Genomic DNA, 12,347 nt, shown 5'->3' with positions numbered 1-12,347 from the left:
CAGGTGTGAGCCACTGCGCCTGGCCTATTTCTTTCTTTTTTTTTAATGGAGTTTTGCTCTTGTTGCCCAGACTGGAGTCCAGTGGTGTGATCTCGGCTCACTGTAACCTCCACCTTCTGGGTTCAAGTGATTCTCCTGCCTCAGCTTCCCAAGTAGCTGGGATTATAGGTGCCCGCCACCATGCCCCGCTAATTTTTGTATTTTCTGTAGAGCCAGGGTTTCACCATGTTGGTTGGCCAGGCTGGTCTTGAACTTCTGACCTCAGGTGATCTGCCCACCTTGGCCTTCCAAAGTGCTGGGATTACAGGCATGAGGCGCCACACCTGGCCTTTTCTTTTCTTTCCCTTTCTCCCTCCCTTTCTTCTCCCTTCCTTCCTTCCTTCCTTCCTTCCCTTCTTTCTTTCCCTCCCTCCCTCCTTTCTTTTTCTTTTTTCTTTCTTTCCTTTTTTCTCTCTTTCTTTCTTTTCTTTCTCCTCTTTCTTTCTTGCTTGCTTTCTTGCTTGCTTGCTTTCCTTCTTTCTTTCCTCTTTCCTTTCTTTCTTTCTTTTCTTCTTTCCAGGGTCTTGCTCTGTCACCCTGGCTGGAGTGCAGTGGCAATAGGGGCTCACTGTAGCCTTGACCTCAGGGGCTCAAGCAATCCTCCCACCTCAGTCTCCCTAGTAGCTAGGACCAGCACGCCTGGTTAATGGTTTTCTAATTCTATCCTTCCTTTTTTTTCTTTTTGAGATGGAGTCTCGCTCTGTTGCCCAGGCTGGGGTGCAGGGGCGCGATCTCGGCTCACTGCAAGTTCCGCCTCCTGGGTTCACACCATTCTCCTGCCTCAGCCTCCCGAGTAGCTGGGACCACAGGCGCCCGCCACCACGCCTGGCTAATTTTTTGTATTTTTACTAGAGATGGGGTTTCACAGTGTTAGCCAGGATGGTCTCGATCTCCTGACCTCGTGATCTGCCTGTCTCGGCCTCCCAGAGTGCTGGGATTACAGGTGTGAGCCACCGCGCCCAGCCTGTTTTCAATATCTTAAATGCCATTCAGCTTAGTTAACAGAAACTTCTGGAAGGGATGCCTGCTCTGAGAAGTGTCACACATGCTGGGGGACTTCAGGGCACTCCTGAAAGGGCTCCCCTTCCCCAGGATCCCTGGGTCCTGATGGTAGGCAGAGGTGGAGGATGTTCTCCAAGCCGAGCCTTCCTGCAGCTTTCAGAGCCTGTCCACACCACCGGCATCCCTCTACCCAGACCAATTTTCCCCGGCAGGAGATGGACATTGTGTTTATTGGATGCAATTTCAAACCCCTTTCATGTTTTCATAGAGGATGGAGACCAAGGGGGAAGTTCAATGGTTCATGTGGGCAAATCCTGGCTCCGATGACTGAGAGATTTTCTGACTTGCAGGACCCTTGCTTGGTTGGAGGTGGGTCCTAAACATCAGAGCCAGAGACAGCTGTGGGCAGGTGTTTTCCTCTGTGCAGCACGTGGGCTGCCAAGTGCTGGGGCTGCCTGCTGTACACAGAGCACCTCGTGGCCTCCCATGACTCCCTTCAGCTATGCTTGGCCTGCCCGCCTGCTGGTGGTCGTTTGGAATCCTTTCCTGCTGGAAAGGATGTGTCCCCGTGCTGTCCAGCTCCCTGCTGGCGGCCCTTCTCAGGGTGCCCTCCAGAGAGGACTGCCGTGGTGCATACTTCCCACATGATGCAGCATCATGGTCTATGTGAATGGCATCCCCTGCAGTTGTGCAGTGCACCACCTGTGCAGCCGTCCACACCATCCCCACACAGCCCAGTCCTCTCCTGGGAAGCACGCCTTCCTCCACTTCCACCCTCTGTTACTCGTCCATCTCCCTCCCCGATATGCAAGATTAAAAAAAAATTTCTTTCTTTCTTTTTTTTTTTTTTTGAGACAGAGTTTTTGCTCTGTTGCCCAGGCTGGAATGCAATAGTGCAGTCTCAGCTCACTGCAACCTCTGCCTCCTGGGTTCAAGCGATTCTCCTGCCTCAGCCTCCCAAGTGGCTGGGATTACAGGCATCCACCACCACACCCAGCTAATTTTTATATTTTTAGTAGAGATGGGGTTTCACCATGTTGGCCAGGCTGGTCTTGAACTCGTGACCTCAGCTGATCCACCCTCCTTGGCCTCCCAAAGTGCTAGGATTACAGGTGTGAGCCACCACGCCCAGCCCCCCAAAAAATTTGTTTTAGATTATGGTAAAACATGCATAACACAAAATTTATCATTTTAATGGTGTTGAAGTGTACAGTCATTACATCACAAAGGTGTGCCTCTATTACCACATCTTCAGAATTGTTTCATCTTCCCAAACTGAAACTCTACATCTATTTCCTTTTATTTTTTTGAGACGGAGTCTTGCTCTGTCACTAGGCTGCAGTGCAGTGGCACGATCTCGGCTCACTGCAACCTCCGCCTCCCGGGTTCAAGGGATTCTCCTGCCTCAGCCTCCCAAGTAGCTGGGACTACAGGCATGCACCAACACATCTGGCTACTTTTTGTATTTTTAGTAGAGACAGGGTTTCACCATGTTGGCCAGGCTGGTCTCAAACTCCTGACCTCAGGCAATCCTCCCACCTCGGCCTCCCAAAGTACTGGAATTACAGGCATGAGCCACCATGCCGGCTGAAACTCTATATCTATTAAACAACAATTTTCTTCCTTTTTTTTTTTTTTTCTTTTTTTGGACAGGGTCTTGCAGTGTAACATAAGCCATAGTGAACTGGCATAATCACAGCTGACCACAGCCTCAACCTCCCTGACTCCAGCAATCTGCCCATCTCAGCCTCTGGAGTAGCTGGGACCACAGGCGTGTGCCACCACGCCTGGCTAATTTAATTTTATTTATTTACTTTTATTTATTTATTTTTTAGAGACAGGGTCTCACTTTGTTGCCCATGCTGAAGTGCAGTGGTGCAATCTCAGTCACTGGCTGGGCTCAGGTGATCTTCCCACCTCGGCCTCCTGAGTAGCTGGGAATACAGGTGCATGCCACCAAGCCCGGCTAATTTTTTGGTATTTTTAGGAAAGACGAGGTTTCACCGTATCACTCAGGCTGGTCTCTAGCTCCTGAACTCAAGCAATCTGCCTGCCTTGGACTCCCAAAGTGCTGAGACTACAGGCATGAGCCACTGCGCCCGGCCAATTTTATTTATTTATTTATTTTATAGAGATGGGGTCTTCCCATGTTGCCCAGGCTGGTCTCCAACTCTTGGGCTCAACCAGTCCTTCTGCCTCTGCCTTCCAAAGTGTTGGTGTTGGGATTACAGAGGTGAGCCACCACACCTTCCTTCCTTTTTTTTTTTTTTTTTTTTGAGACAGATTCTCCATCATCCAGGCTGGAGTGCAGTGGCGTGATCTCAGGCTCACTGCAACCTCTGTCTCTCATGTTTTTTATTTTATTTTATTTTTTTTTGAGATGGAGTGTCACTCTGTTGCCAAGGCTGGAGTGCAGTGGCACGATCTCGGCTCACTGCAACCTCCGCCTCCTGGATTCAAGTGATTCTCCTGCCTCAGCCTCCTGAGTAGCGGGGACTACAGGTGCCCACCACCACATCTGGATAATTTTTGTATTTTTAGAAGAGCCGGGGTTTCACCATGTTGGCCAGGCTGGTCTCCAACTCCTGACCTCAAGTGATCCACCTGCCTCAGCCTCTGGGTTGGCATTACAGGCGTGAGCCACCGTGCCTGGCCCTTCCTTTTTAAAGCTGAGAAATACTGCAGTATATGTCTATACTACATTCTGCTTGTGAAGTATGTGTTCCAGGGCCTGCCTGCAGTTCTCTGGGGTCTGTGGCCGGCGTGGGCTGCTGGTCATAGGGTCATTCTGTGCACCTTTCTGAGGAACCAACAGTTCTCCACAGCAGCTGCCTCATCTTGCATTCCCATCGGCAGTGGACAAGAGTTCCAGTTGCTTCACATCCTCAGTGGCACTTGTTTTCTATATTTTGGATAATTGCCACCCTGGCGGGTGTGCTGCAAGCCCCTGAGGACAGGGCTGACCTGCTCACTGGGCCACCCACCCCTCATCCGGGACCTGCCAGGCTCAGATGGAGCCTCCCAGGAAATAGCTGAGATTCCTCTGAACGAACAAACAGACTCCGTCCAGCCTTTCAGGCTCTTAAGACCCAGCTGCCCAGGGACACACTTAGCTTGGAGTTTAGGGAGCAGAACGGAAACAGGAAGGGACAGGAGGCCTGTCTGCCCCCTGGCAGGACGGGTGGTCCAGAGGAGCCCGGGACCTTCAGGCATGGAGGCCTACCTAGGATAAACGGATACCTGGGCTCAACCCACTTGGAGAACTTCAGCCTAGAGGGTCCCCGGCTCCAGAACCTGCAGCCAGGGTGGCAGGGCTGTTGGCAGCCTGGCTTCCCTACCAGTGCCCGAGGGGCTCTGCTCCTCCCACGGCGGTTCCCCAGACAGATGCTCAGAGGAAAGCCAATGCATGCCCCAGCTGTGGCTCAGCAGTGGGGTCTCCACCTCCGAGGCCCAACAGAGGCCCTCCCTGTCCTCTCGCCACGGCCCCCTGCTGCTCCTCACTGCCTAGGGTGGCCTGGACCTGGTCGCCCAGGCAAGCGTCCAGCTTCTCTCCTGCGGCGGAGGGTCGGGGGACTGAGGGGTGATGTCTGTCCGAGCTGGGCTGCCACACTGGGGCTCATCCCGTGGGACCCCCACTTTGCATGGCCGAGGGCTGGAGGGGCTACGAGGCCCGCGGGATCAGAGTCGGCCTGGGTCCCAGCCAAGGCCCATTTCCCGACTCTCCTGGCCGGGGTCGGCACCCGGATTTGTGGCGTCCCCTCCTCTGGTGGCTGCAGGACCGCAGGGCTGCCTGGGGAGGCCTGGCCAGGCCCTGCCCTCTCTGGGCTGTTCCCTCCCCAGATCCTGGACACGTCCAGCTCAGCTCCGTGGCGCTAATAAGCCCCTAGCCGGGGTGCGGCAGGCGGGGGTCACAGAGAAGCTGCGGGGCTGGGCGTGGGCAGAGCGCGGCGCGGGCGCGAAGCAAGAGGAGCCGCAGATGGCCGGGGCGCGGGGCCGTAGAGCGGGGAGCAGGGCCGGGGCGCTCTCCCGGGCGAGGCGGGGCCGGCAGCGAGGACGTTGGCGCCACGCCCGCGCGTGCCCGTGCCTTGGTTTCCCCAGAGCGAGGCCGACGTCAGGCTGCGAGCTGGTCGCAGGGGAAAGCCCCGATCTCAACCCCCTCTGTCGCTGCGGCACCGCCTGGTCCATCGGCTGACCGCCTCCGCCCTGGAATGCGCACGGGCTCTGACCCCCGAGGGCTCCAGCCCCCTGCCCTGGGCTCCCATCCGTGGCCCGTGAGGCCCACGCCTCCCGTGCCCAGAGGTGGGCCCTGACCCCGCCACCCCGGCAGGATGCGTGAGGCTGGTGAGGAAGCTCCAGGGACGCCTCAGCGGTGCCAGGGGCCTCAGAACTGCGGGCCACTGGCTGTGACTGTGGCACCTGGGCCGGCCCTGGTCAGAGGCTCATCCTCCGGGAGGCTGGAGCAGGCCGAGCCGCGAGGAAGATTCTGCTTGTATGCAACAGGCATAGCTTCCTTTCCTTCTTTGAAATTGTTTCAAATTTTGAGACAGGATCTTGCTCTGTCGCCCAGCCTGGAGTGCAGTGGCAAGATCACAGCTCACTGCAGCCTCAACCTCCCAAGCTCAAGTGATCCTCCCACCTCAGCCTCCTGAATAGCTGGAACTACAGGCACATGCCACCATACCCGGTTCTTTTTTTTTTTTTTTTTTTGACAGAATCTCGCTCTGTCGCCCAGGCTGGGGTGCAGTGGCATGATCTCGGCTAACCGCAACCTCCACCTCTCAGGTTCAAGCGATTCTCCTGCCTCAGCCTCCCAAGTAGCTGGGATTACAGGCACACACCACCACGCCCGGCTAATTTTGTACTTTTAGTAGAGACAGTGTTTCACCATGTTGGCCAGGCTGGTCTCGAACTCCTGACCTCAGGTGATCTGCCCACTTCCGCCTCCCAAAGTGCTGGGACTGCAGGAGTGAGCCCCCGCTCCCAGCCATCCACTTTTGAGCATACAGTTGGGCACTGAGCATCGGCACTGTTGTTCAGCCAAAATCTCTGGAACTTTCATCTTGCAAAACCGAAAAGCTGTACCCATCAAACAACTCCTTCTCCTCCACCCAGCCCCCGGCAGCCACCATTTCACTTTCTGTCTGTATGAATTTAGCTGCTCTAGGTCCCTCCTACATGTGGAACTGTACAGGATTTGTCTTTTGTGACTGGCCTATTTCACTTAACGCACAGTCCTCAAGGCGGACCTGTGGTGCAGAGTGTGTTGGAATTTGAATTTCCGTGCTCTCTTTTTTTTTTTTGAGATGGAGTTTCACTTGTCAGCCAGGCTGGAGTGCAGTGGCATGATCTCGGCTCACTGCAACCTCCGCCTCCTGGGTTCACGCAATTCTCCTGCCTCAACCTCCCAAGTAGCTGGGACTACAGGTGTGCACCATCACGCCCGGCTACTTTTTGTGTTTTTTAAAATTAGAGATGGGGTTTCACCATATTGGCCAGGCTGGTCTCAAACTCTTGACCTCAAGCGATCCACCCGCCTCGGCCTCCCAAAGTGCTGGGAATATAGATGTGAGCCACTGTGCCCAGCCCAAGTTTTAAATTTTAATAATATCAATTCAGTTTTTTCTTTAATAGATAATGATTTTGGTGCTGTATGTAAAAACTCACGACCTGGTCAGGTGCAGTGGCTCATGCCTGTAATCCCAGCACTTTGGGAGGCCGAGATGGGTAGATCACTTGAGGTCAGGAGTTCAAGACCAGCCTGGCCAACACGGTGAAACGCCGTCTCCACTAAAAATACAAAAATTAGCCGAGTATGGTGATGAGCGCCTGTGATACTAGCTACTTGGGAGGCTGAGGCAGGAGAATTGCTTGAACCCAGGAGGCGGTGGTTTCAGTGAGCTGAGATCATGCCATTGCACTCCAGCCTGGGACACAGATTGAGACTCCATCTCAAAAACAAAAACAAAAACAAAAAACAAACAAAAAAACTCATGACCTAATTTAAGGTCATGTAGATTTTCTCCTATGTTTTGTTCTAGAACTTTTATAATTTTGCATTTTACATTTATGTCCATGGTTCATTTTTTTTTCTTTTCTTTTTTTTGAGATGGAGTCTCACTCTGTTGCCCAGGCTGGAGTGCAGTGTCACGATCTTGGCTCACTGACATAGCTGCCTCCCAGCTTCAAGCGATTCTCCTGCCTCAGCCTCCTGAGTATCTGGGATTACAGGCATGTAGCACCACAACTGGCTAATTTTTATTGTATTTTTAGCAGAAATGGGGCTTCACCATTTTGGCCAGGCTGGTCTCCAACTCTTGATCTCAAGTGATTCGCCCACCTTGGCCTTCCAAAGTGCTGGGATTACAGGCATGAGCCACTATGCCCGGCCTCCATTTTTTTTTTTTCTTTTTGAGATAGGGTCTCACTCTGTCACCCAGTCTGTAGTGCAGTGGCATGATCATAGTTTACTGCAGCCTTGACCTCCTGGGCTCAAGCCTCCCCATGTAGCTGGGGCTAAAGGTGTGAGCCACCATGCTCGGTGAATTTTCAATTTTTTTGTAGAGATGGGGTCTCACCATATTGCCCAGGCTGGCCTCGAACTCTTGGTCTCAAGCAGTCCTCCCACATCAGTCTTCCAAAGTGCTGGGATTACAGGCATAAACCATTGAGCCGGGCTGCAAGCATTCTTATTTATGGCATCATTATGAACTTGTCTGGGAATGTCCACATTTTCAAACCTCTCAGCCAACCATCTTTAGGTTTCTCCCAGGTATTTTCATTTTAAGGCTTTTCCTAATTTTCAAGGGGAAGTTTTTTAAATATGAGGAATTTTCCAAACATTCCTGCCAAGTAATTTCAAATCAGGCAGGTTTGCACAACTGGCTTGTTGCTTTCAATAAATAATACCTTGTAAGACTTTGCCAAGACAACTACAGGTATATCCTAATCTTTCCATTTGCCATTAGAACTGAAGCTTTTTTCCCCGGGTTATTAAATATTCATTGTAGGATGGCTGGGCTGAGATTCACTTACTCTCCTCATTGGACAAGTCAGTTGCTGCCACATGATTGGGTTATAATCAACTCTGTCATGATGACATGAGTGTTAAAGGGTTCCCACCACTCCAGCCACTACCTTTTTTTTTTTTTTTTTTTTTTTAAGAGATGGGGGTCTCAGTGTGTTGCCCAGGCTGGAGTGCAGTGGTGCAATCATAGCTCACTGCAGCTTTGACCTCCAGGGTTGAAGCCATCCTCCCACCTCAGCCTCCCAAGTAGCTGGGACTGCAGGCATGATCCACACTGCCTGGCTAATTTTTAAACTTTTTGTAGAAACAGGGTTTCACCCTGTTGCCCAGGCTGGTCTTGAACACCTGGGTTCAAGTGATCCACTGGCCTCGGCCTCCCAAAATGCTGGGATTACAGGCGTCCACCACGCCTAGCCCCTACCACCATCTTTTTTTTTTTTTTTTTTTTTTTTTTGAGATGGAGTTTCGCTCTTTTTCCCCAGGCTGGAGTGCAATGGTGCCATCTCGGCTTACTGCAACCTCCGCCTCCCAGGTTCAAGCGATTCTCCTGCCTCAGTCTCCCGAGTAGCTGGGATTACCGGCATGTGCCACCATGCCTGGCTAATTTTGTATTTTTTAGTAGAGACAGGGTTTCTCCATGGTGGCCAGGCTGGTCTCGAACTCCCAACCTCAGGTGATCGGCCTGCCTCAGGCTCCCAATGTGCTGGGATTACAGGAGTGAGCCACCTTGCCCGGCAGCCCCTACTACGATTTTAAGAGATTATCTAAAATGAAATTACTGGGTGACAGGCTATAGCCTTTTTTAGGCTGCTCATATGTATTGCCACATTACTTTCCAAAAAGTTGTGCCAGCTTATGCTCCCTGCATGTGTAAAGAATCTCCTTCTCACCTAAAGTTAATCTCCAGTTTGCAAAGCAGGACTCATCTTTCTGTATAAATTGAAAAACGGTAGATACTAACTTTCCCAGCATCCCTTGCTGTCAGGACTCAGTCACATGGCCCAGGCTCCACCAGTCAGGTGCATCCACCTCCAACCTTCAGTTGGAAGCCTGTGGTGTCTTCACACCATAAGCAGGAGCAGCATAGAACCGGTTCTGGCAGTGAGGCCAGTGGACATCTGGTGGCTAGCATCTGTGACATCCATGCTGTTGCTGAGGGGGCTGGAGCAGGAGCAGCAGCAGCAGCAGGGCTCTTCCCTCATCCAGCTGTGCAGCAGGATCTCAGGTTTTGTACCCAGCCAGGCAGCCCTTCATCTGATCCCCACTCCCCTGGGTAATCTGTGAACCTCCCCATGTCTTGTCTTCCCACCTGTGGCAGGCAGACCTGCCGCCCACCAAAATCTGTTCCCCTTCTTTCCTGCCTATGGAACTTTGCTTTTTGGAGGGCTACCAAGACCCTGGCAATGAAGCATGCTTGGCCATTGCTGTCATGACAACCTGGCTCTCTGCCGTCTCCGAATCCCTCATAGCATGCCCGATCATGGGTGGCCGTTGAGGCCTGGGGGGAATCCACTGCAGGGGCTTCTAGGGCAGGTTTGTCTTTCCCTATAAAAGGGCACAGATGTGACTGGCCCTGTCTCTTCATCCTTTCTTTGTGCCTTGACTGTAGAGGTGTGTGTGGTATATGGAGTTCCAGCAGCTGCCCTACAAACAACATACAAAAGCCCACCTGCCAAGGATGTTGGAGCAGAAAGACTGAAAGAGTCTGGGTCGCGATGGGGATAACTCCCACCTCCAGATTTCTAGTTACATGAAAAAGAAGAAAAGCCTCCACACATTGAACCGCCTGTCAGTTGGGTATTCTGCTGCTTGCATCTGAATTTTTTCCTCACTAGCACCACGTTCTTACCTATACCCCGTGGGCCTGCCTCTGCAGATCAATGCGTGTATTTGCACGAAGCTCTATGGCAAACAGAGGTTCTCACTTCTCCTTTATTTATTTTTTTTTTTTGAGACGGAGTCTCGCTCTGTCACCCAGGCTGGAGTGCAGTGGCACGATCTCGGCTCACTGCAACCTCTGCCTCCCGGGTTCAGGTGAATCTCCTGCCTCAGCCTCCCAAGTAGCTGGGATTACAGGCATACGCCACCACGCCCGGCTAAGTTTTGTATTTTTAGTAGAGACGAGGTTTCACCATATTGACCAGGCTGGTCTCGAACTCCTGACCTCGTGATCCGCCCGCCTAGGCCTCCCAAAGCATTGGGATTACAGGCGTGAGCCACCTACTGTAATCCCAGCTACTTGGGAGGCTGAAGCAGGATAACCACTTGAACCCGGGACGCAGAGATTGCAGTGAGCTGAGATTGCCCCACTGCACTCCAGCCTGGGCAACAGTGAGTGAGACATCTCCAGGCCACCATGCTGGGAAAGTGCAGAAGTCAGGCGCTCCAGGAGAGCTGGACCAGAGCTTTGTTCTGATTGGCTGAGGCCTGGATTGCCTGAACCAATCATGATGGAGGGGAGGCCGCACTGACCTGGTTGGCTGGCGGGCGTGGGGCAGCTCCAGGCCCACCATGCACATGGCTGATGTCCTGGTCCAGGCGCTGATGGAGGGAGGCACCCGACAAGCAGGTGGTTTTGTTCCAGGAAAACAGCAAGTGCAGTGGTTGAGTGTAGATGCAGAGCCAGCCTACCTGGATTGTGTCCTGGCTCTGCCACTTAATAGTTGTGCAATCTGAGTCGAGTTATACAACCTCCTTGTGCCTCAGTTTCTTAATCAGTGTGGTGGAAGTTTCCTACCTCATTGGCAGGTTGTTAACCTGTGTAAATAAGTCCTGTTATCACCACACCCCCCACTTTCTGGTTCATAACAGAGACCAGAGAGTTGGCCTGCATGCCCTGAGTCAGCAAACATTTACTAAGTGCCGTGGTATATGCCAGGTGTGTGCGTGGGTCTGCAGACAGCCCCTCTGGTGAAGGGCAGCTCCCTGAAGCCTGGAGTACTGCCTGCTGCAGGGGATGGCCCTCCTTCCATGTTGGAGGAAATGCTTGTGTGGGCAGAAGTGCCCTGGAAGGTGAGCATGTGGCTTCTGATACATGGGAGGACCAACAATTTTCTGGGCAGAAGGAACACCAGGTGCAATGGATGAAGGGAGGACCAGACAGCTCGGGCCTGCAGCCCCCAGGGAATGGAGACATGCAGAGGAGGGTGTTTGGGCTCCATCCATCCCAGGGCTCTGGCCACAAATGCGGGGCTTCCCCTGCTGTCCTGGGTCAGAAAAGGAAAGCCACGCAACTCTGAGGTCTCCTCTCTCCCTCCTCTTCCCTGTGTTTTACTTTTTTTTTTTTTTTTTGAGACAGTCTCTCTCTGTCCCCAGGCTGGAGTGCAGTGGGGCAATCTCAGCTTACTGCAACCTCCGCCTCCCGACTTCAAGTGATTCTCTTCAAGCCTGGCTAATTTTTTGTATTTTTAGTAGAGGGGGTTTCACCATGTTGACCAGGATGGTCTCAATCTCTTGACCTCGTGATTCGCCCCCCTAGGCCTCCCAAAGTGTTGGGATTACAGGTGTGAACCACCGCGCCTGGCCCCTCCCCACTTCTGTTTTCTTTTTTCTTTTTTTTTGAGACAGGGTCTTTCTCTATTGCCCAGGCTGGAGTGCAGTGGTGTGATCATAGCTCACTGCAGCCTGGAACTCCACCGTCCAAGTGATCCTCCTGCATCAAGCCTCTGGAATAGCGGAGACTACAGGCGCGCACCACCCTCAGTAACCAGACGCTCAACCCTTGGTAACGAAGTGAAAAAAGGCGGTCTCGGGGATGAGCTCAGGTCCCACTGAAGCCACAGGTCGACAGAAGCCTTCTCAGAAGGCGAGAAGGAACCCAGGGAACCGTCGCCCGCACTCAGAGTGGCTCAGTGGGGGAGGGGGAGCAGCCCAGCGCGAGGACCTCAGCTCTCAGTGCAGCTGCTGTTGATCCTGAGTCTCTGATGTCTTCTCTGTCCCTGCCTGGAGATTCAAAGTCCTTACGGAAGCATCGGATCCATGCCTGGCTAATGTTTTATTTTTTTAATTTTCTGTAGAGAAGGGGTTTCACTATGTTGTCCAGGCCGGCTCCATCCTTGGCCCCAAAGCGCTGGGATTACAGGCTGAGCCACCCCCTGGCGTTTATAAGCAGCTCCTCTTAGGTGCCTGGCTACACCTGCTCCTGCTGCTGCTTTAGCAGTGCGTTGGCCCTCTACAGCTGTGTAACAAATTACTCCAAAACACAGGGGCTTACAGCAAGCATCTATCATCTCTCACAGCAGCTGAGGCACAGGAAGCAACTCACCTGGGTGGTCTTCCACGA

This window comes from Pan paniscus, chromosome 19 (genome assembly GCF_029289425.2).
Source record: "Pan paniscus chromosome 19, NHGRI_mPanPan1-v2.0_pri, whole genome shotgun sequence".
NCBI lineage: Eukaryota > Metazoa > Chordata > Mammalia > Primates > Hominidae > Pan > Pan paniscus.
This window is presented reverse-complemented; position numbering follows the sequence as displayed.